The 17870-nt window shown below is 42.6% G+C and overlaps 1 long non-coding RNA gene across 1 annotated transcript; it reads left to right on the forward strand.

Annotated features, from left to right (window-relative positions):
- The first annotated feature begins 3628 nt into the window (after window positions 1-3628).
- Window positions 3629-17572, forward strand: LOC115336231. Its single transcript, XR_003921666.1, has 3 exons — window positions 3629-3927; window positions 4601-4695; window positions 17468-17572. It is a non-coding gene; the product is annotated as an uncharacterized LOC115336231 (long non-coding RNA).
- Window positions 17573-17870: the final 298 nt, after the last annotated feature.

A 17870-nucleotide genomic window follows, 5' to 3' on the forward strand; every position in this document is an offset into this window, starting at 1 on the left:
GTGAGAAGCAGAAAAGGCCTTGACTCTGTGTAAGCACTGCTCAGCAGTAACGAAAAACATCCCTGTGTTATCAACACTGTTTCCAGCACAAATCCACAACATAGCCCCATACCAGCTACTGGGAAGAAAATTAACTCTATCCCAACCAAAACCAGCACAGGTGCCTTCCAACCTCAACCATTCTGTGATTCTGTGAAACTTATAGTCAAGGGAATCTAATCAGAAGACCAAATTACTATCTGTCTCTCCCTCCTCCCTCCCCCCAAACCTTCTCAGCTAACTTGAAAGTATCTACAGAGAAAAAAAAAATCAATCTCAAAACCCAAATCCACAGCAATAGGACATGACTCAGAAGTTGGCAAGTTCAGCCTGCGGAGCAGAGCAGAGAGCCAGTTCTTAAATCTCGAGCCTTGTGGGCAGCTCCCAATCAGTCACAGTGAGCTGAGGGACCAGCAGCTGATGCATCCCATCTGAGCAGTCAGGACAGAGCCATCTAGCACAAGATTTTTTTTTGTTGGAGAGTTTCTTGTTTGGTTTGAAATTGTGTTATGCTGGGAGGACTTTATATCTCTTTTCATGAACAGAACTGTGAAGGATTGATCAGCACACTTCAGAGGCTGTCTTTTAGATACATCAAACTGGCCCAGTGTAAGACTTTAGTGCCTACAAATCAAACACTGCAGTGCCTAATGCCAAATGCAGTCTTAACTGTTCACTTCCCTTTTATAGTATGTGGGGAGAAGCAACTGCCTGGAAAATCTTCTGTGCTTTGTGGGAACTGTCTTGTGTGGGCCAGGAGACACTGGCATGGGAGTAAGCCTGGAATCCCTCCTCAGCTCTCCAGCATGGGAGCAGATGTCTTGGCCATACGGGGCAGATAGCATCTGATACCTACAGTTATTCTTTTAAAGAATGGGGCATAGTCCAGTCTTTTCCACTGTGTAGCTGCCTACAGGTTAGAGCACTCCCTCAGAAAGCATACCTGCCATAGCCAAGGGGGTTCACAGCCACATCTCTTACTGCCCAAGAATGTGTCCTGCCCACTGGACTATAGGCAATGATGTCCAGGGAAGTAGTCTCTGCTCCATTAAACTGTGTGGCTGTTCAGATAGGATAATAAGATTCACTGAAGAGCAAACAGGCAGGACCACAAGAGAAATAAAATGAGAGCAAGTCTTACTCTGCAGTCTGGTGAGGAATTGAGGTGGGGGAGTCACATCTGCTCTATAGATATAGAGTAATGTGGAGATGAAGTAGAGAAGAGATTCTCTGATTAAAAACATCTGCAGTGCTGAGGACTTGAAGGACTTGTAGGACTTTCAAGGTTTAACCTTGAAACTAAGTGTCCTGTTTTGTACCTATAACCTTTTTGCAGCAGCTAAAGGGAAATTTGAAGTTACAGATGAGCTTTTCGTTATTTTGTAGAAGTAAAAGTGCAGGCTCTTATCAGCCAAGCTTGACTGAACTGCTCAGTTCCTCAAAATAGGTCAATGGAGACAATCTGCACTAATTAGGGCAAGTTTACAAAGACAATCATTGTAAGTTAAAAATTTGTGCCAAATCCATTTTACTTGCATATTTGATCTGGAGGTGATGTAATGAACAGGTTTTGTACCAAAGCAGGACATACTGAACAGTATGACTCAATTCCGGGAGCCGCAGGGAACAAGTCAAATCAGGTTCACTTTGCAGAGCTGCAGCTTTTGCCAGCTCCTCAAGAACACCAGTAACTGCTGCTGCACCTTCCCAAAATGCCCCACAGCATATTGACATTTATCCATACAGTTAAAAATTTTCCTTTTCTTCTCAGGTCCAATTTTCTCTTTGATGGATTTAAACTGCTAATTCCTTTGGCTGAATTCAACAGAGGACTTCAGTGCTGATAAGTCAGATGATGTACTGGCCTTTAGGTATTTGGTATGCAAAATAGAGCCCCAAGGCTTGTGTCAGGCATCTCCCAAGTTTGTGCAAAGTCAGGTATGAAGCTATGCAGTGCATGGGGAGAAAGAATTACAGCAGGATGGAGAGCTATAAAACTGATGCATAAGCAGGCCAACGTAATAGTAGCCAGTAGGAAATGGGATGCCTGACCACCTCTGTGCTTTCAATATGAAGCTGTAGTGCAGGGTCCTGGACACTGTTTTGGGGCCCAGACACCAAACACTAAGCCCTGCAGTGCTTAAGTTTGAGCTCGTTTAATAAATTGTAGACATTAAAACTTTTGTTTCCTTTTCTTCTTTCTCTGGCTAAGCAGCCTCTGTGTTCTGGATCTATTTAATTACAGGTCCAGAACAGTTGTTTTGCTGCTCAGATGAGTCTGATCCTCTGCATGCCCAAAAGCAGGTGTGGAGGGGATGGTTAGATCAAGCAGACAAGTGTGTACACAGCAAAGTTAGGTGTCTGGCCAACTGTTTAGTGCTTTTCTAGGGCAGGACTGTGCCCAGATTGGTATTTAGAGCTAGAGTGTCTCTTTTCCTGGATTTTCATTACTTTGCTGATGAAACACAGGAGTGATTCTTCTGTCTTTAGTGTTAAGCAAGTATTTTACTTACCTTCTGCTAGAACAATGCCCTGGTTAAGTCACCATGCAAAGCAGGTACCAACGTGGGAGGAAAATTTGAATTGGTCTTTATGTGTATGTTCCAAAGCTGCTGAAATCATTTGGCATCATTTTACTGACTTCAAGAAACTGTAGGATTCTGTATCTCAGTGAGTATCTGGATGATGGGAGAAGCTGCCTTTCTTTTATTAACTTCTAGCATTATTTCATTACATGAATCATTCCCGTATGCAAAGCTGTCATGAAAATGTACAAGCCTAGGCACACAGTCCTACTTGTCCTATGTTTACTATGAATACCTTACTCACATATCAAAAAACCTGTTTGCCTCAGGCAAACAGAATTTCAGCCAGCTTGTCTTCCATTAGCTCTTCAAAAAAGCCAGAGATAGTGAAAAAACCCTCCGTCACTTTTCTTTTTAGCAGTTTGTATGTTAATTTGAGATGAGTAACCCAGAAACTCTCTGAAAGAGTGGCTACAACTTACCCTGAACTGGGAAGAAAAGGCAGGTACTCTGACAATATTTCTTTCTAGAAAAGAAAACAATAAGTCTATATCTAATGTTTAGAAAGCATTTTATCTGAGATGGTTCTCTCACTGCCAGAAATCTCATTAACCTTCTTTTACCATGGGAACTGAAATTTTAAGATGAGTGTGGAATAACTATTCCGAAAATGAACATTTTGAAGTTCATATATTGCACAGCTCAAACTGTGGATGTTTGTTGCAGTTGATTTTGCCAAGGGAGTATGAAGCTAATGCCTTTTACAGAAAGCAGGCTTAAAGGTGAAGAGAAAATTACGTTCTGGTGAGAACAGTTCTCTACTTGTCAATATTCTGTATTCTCTTTTCTGGGAAAAACATATTTTCCCCCTTCAGCTATGCTGTCAGTAGCTTATTGACTAAGATATTAAACCAGACATTAAATGGTAATCGCAACAGCCCAGCAGAAAGTCATTGTCAGAATAGGACATGGGGACTGCAGTGCCCATGTGAGGTGGCTTTGCTGGAACAGGGCTCTTGTTCCGTTTAGCTTCAATTCAGTTACCTGAGACCTCATCTCATTCTCAGTTGCTGTGTCCTGCCACAACACTGCATTTCTCATGTTCCTCTTCAGAATTGTTCAAATGTTTTCAAAGTCTAACTCTTATAATGCCAGCCAAAAAGTATCTTTTCTTTCATCTTATATCAGACTAAGAAGTAAGCCTTTTTAATTCTTGTTTTTCAAGACGGATTCCTGGTGGGTGAGATGAGACCAAACGAGAAGTGGGACACAGACTCCTGTCTTCTCAGCACCGGACTTCCTCGCTGCTATATGGAGGTAAAGCTGCGGAGCTCCTGGGGTGACCAGGAGGAGAAGGCAGGAGGTAGCTCTCATCACTCAGATCCATCTCCCTTCTTTCCCCCTGACACCACCCTGTGGAGGAGCAGAGCCCATGAGTGGGATTTCCACCACTCTTGGCACTGGCACTCTGCCCCATAGACAGAAGAGTTCAATCCCCACTTTGCTGCATCTCTAGGGCTTTTGCAACTGTCCCATTCCCCTTAAACCTTCCTGTCACACTCTGCTCCCAACAAATTACCCTGTCACCAAGCCAGAGTCGATCTCTCTATCCCTCTGGATTCCTGCCTGTAGCCTGACCTGTTGCTCAGACACATGGTATCCGCAGACCCCTGCTCCCCCAAATGCTGGGAGCCTGGGGGCAGCGGTGGTGGTGGCCCTGTGGCCATCAGCCAGGGACAGGGCTCCTGCATGTTTGGGAGCTGGAGGAGCAAAGGGCTGGATGCCAAATGGCTGGATTCCAGCTGGGGACATCAGGAGGCTCCATTGCCTGAGCACCCACCTCGTGGGTAAGGATGGGGGTGACAGTGGTGGGAGTAGACATGTCGTGGAGGCCCAGGCCAAAATACTGCTCTGCCTGCAGTTTTGCAGTGCCATGAAAAGTGGCTTAGGTGATGAAAATTGGAAGTCCCTTATTATTGAAAGTAATAAAAAAAAGTTAAAAATACCAGAACCTATAATTTTGTTTCATTTTTCAGTCCTCAGAAGGAGGAAACTAGAGTTGACTTTGGGAAGAAGGCAAAGAACAAGTAGATGGTTGTACTGCTCAGGCACTCAGACTGAACCCAGGCAGGTGAGACACATTTTAAAAAATCTATTTTGCATAATATATGAATAGAAAAAGAAATGTGATTCAGCATGGTTACTAACTTTAATGAAGAAGAGAACACATTTGCTTTAAAGGAGGAATTTCTAAAGGTATAAAAGTGATTAAAAAGAGACAGCTTTACCCATAGTCCTATGACAAAGTTGTTAAGGATTATTGCATGTCATATTCAGTCCACTGTACCCTGTAATTTTCTCAAGATGAAGGGTTATTTAAAGCTATAAAAAGATGAAGTAGAGGAGGAGTAAGGTCTTGCAGTACAATTTAGAGAAAGAGACAGACATGACTCTTTCAGAGTGGTTGATATTCTGGGGTTTATATACAGAAACACAGCAAAGTCTCCAAATGTGCTTTTGCATAAACCCACTGAAAGCCTTCACGCACAAGTGTTAACTAAACTTTTTGAAATTAATATTTTCCTTGCTTCTCTATGGGGAACTTGTAATGAAGAAGCATGTAGGAGAGAAAGGTAACTTTATTTTCTGCTACTGGAAGACCCTCATAAACAGCTTCAAAGCAAGATGAAAATGCTTTGTGCTCAGCCACCAATAAGTTTAGCACCACAGTGTTCTTAAGGATCCTTCTGCAAGTTAAGCTTTAGCTCACAGAAGGGGCAAAAGTCTCATTTTATGTGGGTGTCATTAATTATGGCAAATACAGACAATAAGCTCCTTTTTTGTAGATGACTCATACTGTGAGGACAAATAAGATAATTTTCCTCACAGTACCAGGTAAGAAGAAGAGACTGCTGTGCCTTAGCTAAAAGTTCATTAGGATATTGGTGTAGATTTTTTTAACTGAGGACACAGTGATGTATGTGCTTTATCCCAGCGTCTTTTCATATTTTAATAACTTTCCTCTGTAGTGGGAGGAATTAAAGAAAAAAAACACTCTGAGGAGAGGCTCCAGAGTTAGATGAAGAACAGTTCCTCTTCGTCCCAAGAGCAGGCTTCACTATTCTCTTGTGCTGCCTTCCCCACTGTGTATTTTCCCTTTTGATGGGTATTTGTACATCCACAGGCACGCACCTGCCATTCGTACTCTCCAGGTATGTGATAAGCCCAAGTCACCAGGTCTGGAAAGTCAGTTCAATCCCTCTTCTGACTCTTTCTGGCCCATATCTGTCCCACCACACACCTACCCTGTCCTCTTCACTCACTGGGTGTTACAAAGGACGATCCTCCCTTGGGAGGGGAGGAAGCGTGTTCCACCTTCTAGGGGCAAATGAGGTCTTCTGCTACTTGCACTAAGTTACATCCATCACTGCAGCAACCACCATCCCTGCTTCAACGGTGCAAGAATGGTGAGTAGGACAATGTGTCTGTGATGCTTTACTGGCCTGGCTAGTCTGGCAGGCAGAGGCTAAGCTGGCTCCACCAGGTATAAACCGGCAGAACCAGGTGCATCCATCCTGCCAGGGGGGTTAAATACACCTATGGGCCAGTGCCACTCTCTGCTGGGCTACCTGAGTTGAACGGAGGGTAGCAGGAGCTGGCTGTCTACAGACTAGGGCACAGAGCAAGGCAAAGCATGGTGGGGAGCTTTGGCTGGCTGCAAGCTGACGCTCTGAGCTACAATGACAATGCAGATGTGCCCAAAGCATCCTCCAAGTGTCTGGCTACAAATTACAAGCCTTGGGGCACAGCGGCACAGGCTTTGCTCATCAGGGGGCAGGGCAGGGAGCACACGGCCGGCTGTATTTACTGAGAAATGGTGGCATTAACCAGATGACTAAAGTGAACTCCACATTAGAGGAACAGTTCAGAGGAAGCAACAAACCTTTGAACATAAGGAGCAATGCAGGTACTTTGTATCTGCGGTACTTACACGGCCCCTACCACGGCATCTCCTGAGCATCTGAAGCTCTTTCTGTGTGGCGGTCCTCACTGAGGCCTGGCAACAAGAGACAAGTTCTGCAATGCCCCATTTAGGAGCAGCGATCAGAGACACAGAAGTCATGTCTTCAGTTTTAGTTAGTGCTTTGCCTTCAGGAGGACGGCAAGCCATCACTGTGTGCTTTCTGTCTGGACCGAGGACCTGTCAGCCTGGCTGTCATGTCTTTGCTGTACCTAAAGCTGAGCGTGGGTCAAATGATTTACGGGCCTGTACTGTACCTGGCACAGCCGGGGCTGGCTGCATTCATGCTGCATGAGGTTACCTTGGGCTTGTGCTAGTGTTTGGCTTTCCTTTCATGAAGAGCTTGGAGGCAGGCTGTATCATGTTGTATGCTCACATGTGAATCACAGCTTTGTCTCCATGCATCCAGACTAACCTGCACTTCAGTTAATACGCCTGTGCTGGTTTTGGCTGGGGTAGAGTTAATTTTCTTCACAGTAGCTGGTATGGGGCTATGTTGTGGATTTGTGCTGAAAACAGTGTTGATAACACAGGGATGTTTTTCGTTACTGCTGAGCAGTGCTTACACAGAGTCAAGGGCTTTTCTGCTTCTCACCCCACCCCACCAGCGAGCAGGCTGGGGCAGGGGGGGGCACAAGAAGTTGGGAAGGGACACAGCCGGGACAGCTGACCCCAACTGACCCAAGCGATATTGCAGATCATACGATGTCATGTTCAGCATAGAAAGCTGGGGGAAGAAGGAGGAAAGGGGGAACGTTGGGAGTGATGGCGTTTGTCTTCCCAAGTCACCGTTAGGCGTGATGGAGCCCTGCTGTCCTGGAGATGGCTGAACACCTGCCTGCCCATGGGAAGTGGGGAATTAATCCTTTGGTTTGCTTCGCTTGTGTGTGTGGCTTTTGCTTTACCTGTTAAACTGTCTTTATCTTAGCCCATGAGTTTTCCCACTTTTACCCTTCTGATTCTCTCCTCATCCCTCCATGAGGGAGGTCAGTGAGTGGCGCTGTGTGATACTTCGTTGCTGGCTGGGGTTAAACCACAAAAATGCCATAACATGTCTTGTGTCTGCATGTAGCAATTTCTAGCTTGCTTGCTGGAACCAGAGCTCCTGGCAAGAAATTAAGCTATTGCTCATGATGACCAGCCTGCACTGGGCTGTACGGGTATGAATGCAAGTGCTGAGCCGGAGCATCTCCTAACCATGCAGTGGTCATCCAAAACTCAGGGCTGGAAGCCAGGATTTGGTAAACAAACTATTCCACCAGTTCTCCTTTCCCAGCTTCTAAATGATGCAGACTCCTAACGTTGTTTCCAGTGGTTTTCCAGAGCTCCACTGATTCAGTCGACTCTATTGCCACCTACTGTCTTCTGGTTTCCATCATCCAAAAGGGATCATGAATTTGCACAGGTTATCCTCTTTCAAGATCTTCTTTCCATGGATGGACTTGTAAATTCTCTGATGATACATGACAGCTCAGTATTCATTTTCATTATACAATGAGAAGTCATTGAGGAAGAAAAGGAAGAACAGAGAGGCTTCCTCCTCTTTGAGATCACCCAGAGCAGCTTGCTCTCCAGTGGTCTCACCTTGTCCATGATCTTGCAGAAAGCAATATAATCATAATCTAACAGATGTAAGAGGAACAGGAAAGAAGGATACATTTTATGTCAGCTTCAGAACTAATTTTCTGAGGTGGTTAGGAAAGCTGGCCCAGTGTTCAAGCTGTGGATGCTTTTTTTCCTTTCTTCTTGGCAGGGCTTGTTTTGATCACCTAGCCTGAGCAAATAACTGTATACGTTAATTAGGAACAAAATGTCATCTCACTAGAACAAAATGTCATCTCACTAGAAAACCACCTGCCATGTGGATAGTTGTGCCGTGAAACAACATCTATAGTGTGAATGCAAATTTACCTGTCTTGAAAATAGAAACTGAGAGAGAGCTGGCACAGTTGAACAGCTACAGCAAGCCAGCCCAGGCTTGGATTAGCAGTGTAGCCATACTCGGTAAGTCTAAGTTATGGAAAGCCTGTGGCAGAACCGCAAACTGTCATCAGATCTCCCAGTGTCTAGGCTAGGGCTCTCTCTACCACCTCAACCTTCCTCACATTGACAGACAGCTACCGGACTCTTCCCTGTGTTTAATTTGACACTGTGCTTGTGGAACAAAAATATCTCCATGATTAAAAGGCTTAAATTTCTTCTGCAAATACCAATTAAGGTTGGAGCTTTGCCCTCCACTTCAGTGGGGGCAGGTTTGGGCCCTCGGGCACTGAGCTGTGTGGGAGTGAACAGGATGATCTAAGAGCAATGTGCTCCGTCCTTCATATGCCGAAGGCTGGAGGGCAAAGGCTTTTAAGCACCAAGGTGTGTCACTGTTAGATTACAGTTATCTTGTCATAATTTACAGTGGGTTTAGAGCATTAATCTCTAAAGAATATGCAACACAAAGAATATTTCTAGGATGAGGAAATCTACTGGATTTCTTGGTTTAAATCAGATAAATATAATATTTTTAAGAATAGCCCCATACAGCTGAAAAATAGTAATGATAAACAGACTGACTTTTCAGCCAGCCTTTTTCTCTATAGAGCTATAACAGCAAGATAATGCAGTGGTTCCGTAGTGGCCGAGAGTAACGTGCTCTCTCTCCTGTAAGCACCGCTGCTGGGCCGGAGATCCTAAGGGAAGCATCCCTTTCCTCCAGCTGCCTATGCAGAGTCTGCTGTTATGCATTAAGTCCACCTTCAGGAGGGCTTGATTTTCATCTCTGCAACTGAAATAACAAGCCTTTCTTGGGGGAATAGGGTAAATTTTGCTGGTGGAAAGAAAATGTTTAATTTGAACACTAAGCAGCAGTTTTGGTGCACACAGGTAGGACTAGGCTTATTAGCTGAATGAGAACAGAAACTGCAAGTAGCACAGAGGCCTACAGTAATCAGTCAGAAAACAAGATTAAAAAAAAAAAACCCAAACAGTGCATTGTTAAATATACTATCACTAAGATAAAAGAAAAGCTTCTGAACAGTGTTTCTTCCAGAAAGGACATAATCCTTTTTTTTCCACTTCAGGGCGACTTGACTTTTCCTCCCATGAATGTCATTTAAGAGACCTTGCTGAGCAACTATTGAGTCTGATGCACTTCACTGCTAGCTTAAAGCTCACTTTCTTTATACTGTTATCAACATACTCCTGGTTATTTTAAACACTCAACCTGGGTGTTTTATAGAAAACTGCTTTAATTTTTTCCTGTGACTGGGTTAAAATAAAAATGCCTCAGGAAGTACAGTTGATAAGAAATATAGAACATGGTGTTTTTACAAGAGTAAAGGCAGTATTTCTCATGGCACTAGAATGACTAGTGTAGTAGTATCTTCTAAAAGAATGATTCAAAAGTTACAGACAAATAAAAGACCATTTGGAGTTTTGACTAGCTGATCCGGTTGACTGACAGACACTGGATCCTGTTTTGCCAGCAGAATAAAAACACCAACTCTACTAATCTTTCAAGCTCCTTTTGATATTCACCTGCAACTAAAGCTCACATGTTGTTGATTTAATGATATTCTATAAAATCTAGGAGTCTCAGTGCCAAACCAGAATGATAACTAACTAGTTCATCCTCACAATATTGAACCTACAATGTCAGACTAGAGTAATTTTTCTTCTAGGAAAAAAAAAGATGTAATTTCCACTATCTTATTTTAGTGTAATTAATGATATTATTGTCAGAATCATCATTATTGTTAATTACATGTTATTATTCAGCATGCTAACAGTGTGCATAGTTTCTAAATATTTAGTTATAGCTCTGGAGACCTGACATTCTGTCTTGACCAGGAATAAAAAAATAAAGCTGTTCAAAGAAGACGATCAAAAGCAAGCGACAGATGAGTGTAGGTTCTAGACTGGCTTGACACCGTGCCAGTTCCTCCTTTATTTTTTTGTAAACACACTGGCTGCTGGTCCCTGGGGGATACTTGTCGATAGAGTATTGAGTCTCTGGATGATAAGTCCCTTCATCAGTTTTACTTACATGAAAACAATTCTCATTATATTTGCCATGATATTCCACATCATCTGGTTGTTAGAAAAAACTGCTGATCTCTGTCTAAGTAACATATAGCATATACAGCAAGATGTAAACTGAGTACCTCCTACTAAAGGCAAAAGTGTATAAAGAAAGTCAAACATTATAATTCATTCATTCCTAAAGTTTAGCTTATAGTGTTTACACTGAGAACACCAAGTGCTTGGGCATATATAGCATCACCAGTAAATTATGACACTAGACTACATTAATGCTTATAGTTATTAAGGCTGAGTTATAAAGAAAAAGCCACTATGATCTCCTAGGCTGATCTGCTGCATTATACAGAGCATGAGATTTCAGGAATTAATGGCTGCTTCAGGTCCAATAGTTCAGACTGAAACAGAATAAGTTTGTCAGAAAAACGTCCAATCTTGTTTTAAATATTTGCAGTGCTGGAACCCCCCCAAACCCAGAGAAAGTGGTTTGTGGGGGCAATCACCAAATCCTGCAGCACTGGCTGAGATTCTGCGTCACAGCAAACTGGCTGTTTATGGCCAAAACACTGTCAGTGTAACCTAAACAACCATTGTTTTTTTTGTTGTACAGTCCTTTCTGCTCTCCTTTGCAAGATGAAGTTTTTGCGAGACTAGAATCCCCTGAAAATGGATGCAGTATTTTGCTAGTTAGCAAATCATTGTTTATAATCCTGAAGAGTTTCAAGGATATTTCATTCTGGCTTTATGAGTCTTCTGTTTAAATCACTCATACTGAAATCCCTTGCAGTAATGCTGGTTTTTCTCCTGGCATGTTACAGACAGCTGTTTATGTGCTGGTGGTTGTGTTTGCCAAAGTGATATGATGGTCTGTGGCAAATACCAACTTGTGAGGTTCTTTCTGCCTTCACAGAGCACCAATCCAGATGTAACCATGGCAATTTATTTTCAAGCTGTTAGTGACTCAGAGAGAAACGGTGACATTTGACACAGAGACCTACTCCATTTTTCTTTTTGCCCTCTCTGTATTTCTTCAGCAGGCTGTAAGCTGTTGTTTTCATAGTCTAATTGTCTGAATCATGCTACAGGTTTGAAAAACATCAAGTAGGCAGAATTTATGAGCTTAAAGGAACAGCTTTAATTCATCTTGCAATTAATTTCTTTCTTTCCTTTATATTCCTTGGCATCTAGATCAGTTCTTGTTCTCGACATCCTGAGTTCAAGTGAAATGAGTGCTCATGTTTTCCTTCTTTTTGCCAGGGTGCAACGGGGACTGGGGCAGGGGAGCCAGGAGCCAGGAGCGACCCTGGCACTGGCTGTGCCTGCACCAACAATTTCCATCCTATGGGGACTGACTATGGAAGAATTTAATCTTCCTCCGATGGCACAGAGGCACAGAGAAAACTTCAAAGTGGTCTCAATATTTCTCTGCTTTCCACGCTCCTCTGAGGGCATGGGCTGTGCAGTGGGGCCATGGCACACAGCCACCCGTGCAGCCTCACTTATGCAGCGCAAAATGCATTCAGCCTTGCCTTGGCTGGCCCCGCGAACCCCTCAGCACTCTCCTGCTACCTGCTCATGCCGTACCGGATTATTTTCTTTGCCCTTTCTAGCAGAACACGCGCCCCAGGAGAGCTCTCCTGCTTGACCAGCAGCTGCCCTTGGTCATACCCCGCGCAGGGTGTCCAGCTCCAAAGCTTCTACCTGCAGTTTCCATGCTGGGCATCCTGTGTGCCTATGGCATCACAGATCCTCTGCTCTCCTCTCACCAGGGCTGGTTGTGTCCCATCTCATGAGCTTACCTGGTGAACACTACAGCCAGCGTTCAGCCTCGCTGTTGTTCGGTTTAATCTAACTACTTAGTTTTCAAATGTGAAGGTTAATTTCAGGCCTTATCAGGACACCCATCAGATCTGCTTCATTTGGTCTGCTCAGGTCTTTTTATTCCACTGTATGGAAGAGTTGTTATCCGCAAGAGCTTTCTGAAATAAACAGCTTGAATTTGTTATGTAAATATGTATTAGATAAAAGATGTTTACATCAAAATATGCATTGAAAGAGGATTTCCAGAAAAAGACACATAAATTTTCCTTTGAAAAGCACCATATCATAAAGCACTATTTTCCTCTGGTGAAAAGGTATCATATGAAAACTGGCCTGGCTACAAAACATTTTTCTAAATAGTCATCATGGAAATGCTCTATTTGCAAACTTGGGGGTAAAAAGAAACCCAAAGCAACTGCACTTCAGTATTCCTAATTGATACCAGCCTGGAACCACCGAAAAATGTCTTTTTTCTACTCAAACCACCTGGAAAAACCTGTAGTCCAATACCCTAGCAGTTATGGATATTCCCAGAAAGAAAAGAATAGTATGAAAAATCCTCTCCTGCTATGTTTTTCATGATCTTTATAAATCCTATTCATAAAGCAGTTCTGAAAAGATTTTTCATGTGCTAGAGTGGTTCCAGCAACAAGCCCCTTATCTGAGCTGAGCACAGGCAGGGTCGGCTTGCGTTTCTGCTCCTTAGAAACACAAAGGCAGAGAACATCCCTCCCAACATTTTGTGGAGTGCTCTTGATACCATGGGCATGTGTCTTATTAACTTCCCAGGAGTTAAAACATTATTAAATGCGATCATCAGAGGAAAATTACTGGAACGAACAGGACTAAATGGTTCCAGCCACCTGCTGCTTTGAGGAAGGCATGGTGCTTATCAAAAAGACACAAATTCAATTCTCTTTTAGGACAAAACAACCTTTAAGAACACAAGGTGTTGCTGCAGTTGTCACATGTCTATGTATGATCTTAACAGAACATAATACTGCTCTGGCTAGTCATAGCTGCTCAGGGTATCATAGGCGAAAATCTCCAGACAAAGGAGGATATGAGTGCTCTTCTGCATGTCCCTTCCCATTCACATTTATAGGCAAGTTGCTGTTGATGAAAGATCATGGATCTGAGGTAGAGAATATGTTACCAGTGTGGAGACAGAGGACACCTTGCTGTGCAGCAGCAGCTCATACATGTATGACCTGGAGGATTAGGAACTGAAGAGAGCTGAGGAAAGGAGGGTTTGAGAAATAATTCTGTAACTACACGGATTAGTACTCCAGAATTGCCAAGTGCTCTTTGCAATACTCTTCTATAGTGCTCCAATTTATTATCTGACATGGCTAAAATACTGGGATGAGGTGACAAATGAGAATAGATGCTACCAAACAGGCGATGCCAGCTCCATGTCTTCTGAGGGTACTCCTGTAGAGGTAACCCCACGCACATTTACTCAGGGGCACAAAGAGGGGACTGGGAAGCTAACTCTAAATGTACTTCCTAAAATGGAGAACTCTGCTATTTTCAGGAAATGATACTGGTTCTATTGTGAAATAAACTAGATATATTTCCCTGATTGTTCCTTTCTTGACAAATGTAGCCCTTCTTGAATAAAAAAGTTCTATCAAATCATTAAACCACTTAATTGTCTCAAACTTCCTTTAATTAAGGATTGCAGTATTGCTTTTTTATTGCTTATATAAAAACTAGCTACAGCTCTGCTCTCTGCAGTTTGTGTTTATTCAGTTTCTCCAGCAAACCAGTACTTTCTGTGAAAAGTCTGTGGGGGGAAAAAAAGGGTGAGCAAGAGCTCATCTACTTCCAATGAAAGGAATTAAATGTGACTTTAAAAAAGCAACCTCTGAGGATTTTTTTTTTCCTCATTCCTGATTCTGCTTTCAGCAAGAGAAGCACAAACCAGGACTACCAGCCAGAATTACAACAGGAATGACAAGCCTGGGTGATAAACAGGGACTGGATGCAGGAGCACAGCTGGCATCTTCTTTGAGTCCATATTGCTCCCTCAGATACTTGCAGTGAAGGACATAAAAGCATGTGGTGTCTACATTGCTGTCCATGTGACAAACTGTCCATCTGTTCAATGTACCTACTGATAATCTGGACTGATTAGTCTAAACCAGAGTCCACAATGATGTCATGCTGTGTAACGTCTGTTATAACCCTTCCTTTGTTGTTCCAAGTGTTGTTTGTCCTTCCTGTGGCTGCCAGGGATATTTAAACTGTAATAGACTTACTCCTGGACCTGTGGTGCAGAAGCACTTCTTCATGAGTTGGGCCAAAAGCACTTGCACATGGGGTATTATGATAAGCTAGTAATGCCTTGTCTGGATCACTGGCCTTCTCTAAATGCCGTTATGTTCACTGCAGCCTCAGTGGACTCAGTTCCCAGTGAACAGCGAGGGATGACTTGGTAAGACTGGTCTTTTGCTATTGTGATGGAGAGACACTTTTAGCATGATTCCAGTATGGCTTCTCACCAGAGTCTCTTGGAAATCACATCTGGCAGAGCCGAAATTCACATGATAGCTGCATTGAGGCAAAAGCTCTTCGACTTTCTCTACCTGAAATAACATGAATAGCAGTCAGCCATGAAAAGCCACCACTGACCATTTGAAGGAAGGAGATGCTCGGGAGAAGCTGTTGCACTGGCTCTGGCTGGAACAGAGTTAACTTGCCACAGAGCAGTCCCTATTATGCTGTAGTTTGGATTTGTGACTAAAGCAGTGTTGATACCACCAACATTTTGGCTATTGCTGAGCAGTGATTACCTGCCACAATTTCTTCAGTCTCCTCTTGGTTACCACTCTCAAGGATTCTTCACAGTGCATCTGCTGCAAGTATGCATAGAGGATCATAAATGAGTACAGAGTTATTTATGAGGATTGATCACAAAATCAATAATCAGTCATAAAATATTGATGAAGTGTTATTTATTGTGATCCAAGACATTTCCAAAAGAGGATGGCTTGCTGTTATTTTTACTGGTTACAGCAAAGTCTGCAACAGAGTAACAAAAAGATCCACATGCTGAGGCAGCTGCCAGATCTTTTCTTTTTCCCTTATCTAGGAATTTATTTTCTCTGTATGAGAAGTTCTATATATGGTAGAGAGCTCACCTTATCATTTTGCTGTATCTGATGTTGGACAACTCATCAGTCAAAGCGATGATTTCTTCGCACAGATTGAAATGACCAAACTCAGAATAGATATAAAGGTCTCACTGATCTAATAAAATGCCTTCTCCTAAAATGGTGACAATAACTGCTGTTGCAGCATAGAGCTCATGCAAAAGTTGTAGACATCAGAAGTTCCAGGTACTGCTCTGCCTTAAAAATTAGTACAAACAGACAACATGTCATGTCATTGACTCAAGTTGGTTCAGCTAACATTTTGAAAATGGCTTCATTCTTATCCTTACTTTAATAATCACCATCACCAGTGGTTAGGAGGCCCAGAAAGCAAAATATTTTCTCTTTGCAGCTTACATTTGCTATGCATCAGATGATATACAGTTTCCTGAAGTGCATAGGTATTCATATTTCTGAAATGCAATATTTTGCATCGGTAATTGTTATTAGTCTTGACAACAGAATTATCAACCAGAATATTGTAAAAATGACAGACCATCCCTTCCAGGCTTTCCAACAACCATCTCTTCTTTCTCTGAAAGATCTCAGATGACGAGAAAAATCCAAACAGCAGGCAAGTGAATGTCTCAGACAGAATGATTATAAACAGAAATATCTGCCAAACCCCAAAGTTTGGCATTGAGCTTGCTGGGAATTTTGCCATTTTCCAGCCAGTGCAGTTGGATCTTATTTGGGATAACACATATACTTCATATTTTTCTTGAGCTCCAAGTCATCAGTGCAGGTGGCACATGTCATTCAGAAGGTTCACTGCTTGAATTAATAACTCCCTTGTGGACCATTACTTGGAGTTTTTTGTGGACAGCCTTCCCCAAGGGAAACAGAATCACAGGATGGTGTGAATATGAAAGGTGGCCCAGAATTTCAATGTATGACCAGGCCTTCTTCACTTCCACTGCAACTCAGCAGGGATGATGTGAGGTCTTTGCCTGCACACATAGTATCTTTTATTACAGCTGCTTGTTCAACATCTTAATGATATACAGAAACATCTTCTCATGTGCACAAAGTTTGTCAGTAGAACAGAGGTTAAATTGAAAATCAAAATAGACTTATGCAACTTCTTGATCATGACTTCTGTTCCTCTGTCGGTCCTGAAGGAGACTGAAGTTTCTCAGTGTCCAAGGACCAACAATGTGGCTCAGGTCTATTTGCCAGATCTAATCATAGGAATGTGTTGGCAGAAGTTAGCTCTGGACTGTGAAATTGGCCTTCCTTAGGGACACTGGCTCACTTTTGTGACTTCTGTTCCATGGGACATTCTTAGAAGGTATTCATTATGGGCATGTCTAATGACATATCAATACCAGGTGCGTGCAGTGATTTGGGATAGTTTTTGCCTACCTGTACCTGTCTGGTTCTTTTCAGGATGACTGGGTTATTATTAGAATGATGTTTGGTGTTCCTTTAATCACCAGCACTGGGCAGCAACATAAATATTGCCTATGGGATTGCTGGGACCCCACAGCATCTCTTGTTGTATCCTCACATTCTTGACTTGCATAGCCATTGCAATTACTTTAAGTGTCGAATCAGTAGCAAACTGTAGTTTTTCTGACATGCATCATTTCAGTATGCCAGTAATGTTGCAATATTGTGTTAAAGAGACATGTGCTGAAATTTTGCACAGAATCCTCCTCTAATCCTTCAGAATTTGAGGTAGAAGATACTTCAGGATGAGATAAAATATTATTTAAACTTGTTAATTAAAATATTATAAAAATTTGGTTCTTTATTTACCAGACTCAAAGAGCATTACAGTTTAGTCTGTAATCTTACCAGACCCATTGCTTCTCTTCTGTTTCGCTCTTTAGGGGGCTGGTCCTCATCTAAAATGCTCAAATTTTGTTTTCCAGCTCATCCAGTCATCAACAGCCTTGAAAATGAGTGATCCCAGATCTTGCTTCTGCAAAACTGGAGTAGCAAGACTTGCTACCACTGCCAGAACCCCTATGTCTCTGTGGTTGTCTTCAGCACTTCTGATTCAACTCCACTTCTGCCATCATGCCATGCATTTATTGTTTAAATAAAACCCACGGAAAACTATCCAAATCCCCAGTGCCTCAGTTGCTGGCAGTCTTTTGACTCTGGCAAGAGTGCATTTACACTGTATTACTGAGCCACTTCACTGGTGACTATTGAAACGTTGGCCTCCAGAATATACACTTAATGTGGGTAGTAAAAGTATCACACTGCCAAGTCTTACAGTAGGAAGCGAAGCTACTGTCTTGGGCAGTGCTTGAAGATATTCGAAGCAGA

Source organism: Aquila chrysaetos, chromosome 26, assembly GCF_900496995.4.
Source record: "Aquila chrysaetos chrysaetos chromosome 26, bAquChr1.4, whole genome shotgun sequence".
Taxonomy (NCBI): Eukaryota; Metazoa; Chordata; class Aves; order Accipitriformes; family Accipitridae; genus Aquila; species Aquila chrysaetos.